Below are 916 nucleotides of genomic sequence, written 5' to 3' on the forward strand. Positions count from 1 at the left end.
CTTTCTTATGTAATTTGTTCTTATAATTTTTTTTTTGCAATTCTTAAGAGAACTGCCCCAAATTATTTAATTGTTAGGCCTCATTAAACCAGGGTCTGTCCTTTCTCAGCTCTAAGCATGCTTACCATCCTTAATCACTTTTGTCAACTGTTAGTTTTCTTGTTTTTTCTCATACATGATAATCATAGTTCCACCTCAGGGAATTTGCACTTGCTGTTTCCCTTTCTCCTCCACTAAACTAATTTTCTAATGTCTGTATGTACAGCTCAGTGTCCACTTTGTTTAGAGAGCTGCTCAAGCATCACTTCCTCAGAGAGGCATTTTCTGATTGTCCAAACAAAAAAAGTAGCTTCCATAACTTTCTTTTTATTTTCTCTGCATTGTTTTTCTTCACAATATTGTTATTACTTATATATTGCATCATAATCTGTTAATTTACTTTTTAGGGCTAATATAAATTCTATATTATAAATATAATACAAATAAAATGTTAAATAAATAAAACATAACTATAAATTACATACATTTTTGTGTATTTCATGTATACTATATACTATACTATATACTATATATACTATATATATACTATATATATATACTATATATATATAGTATATATATATACATATACTTATATATATATATACTTGTATATATATATAGTATATATATATAAATATACATATAGTATACATACATACTATATACTATATATAGTATATATAGTATATAGTATAGTATACTATACTATATATACTATATATATATTCTATATATATATACTATATACTATACTATATACTATACTATACTATATACTATATATATACTATATATATACTATATACTATATATGTATATATATACTATATATATATACTATATATATACTATATACTATATATGTATATATATA

Source organism: Herpailurus yagouaroundi, unplaced genomic scaffold (genome assembly GCF_014898765.1).
Source record: "Herpailurus yagouaroundi ecotype Mexico unplaced genomic scaffold, PumYag 77, whole genome shotgun sequence".
Lineage (NCBI taxonomy): Eukaryota > Metazoa > Chordata > Mammalia > Carnivora > Felidae > Herpailurus > Herpailurus yagouaroundi.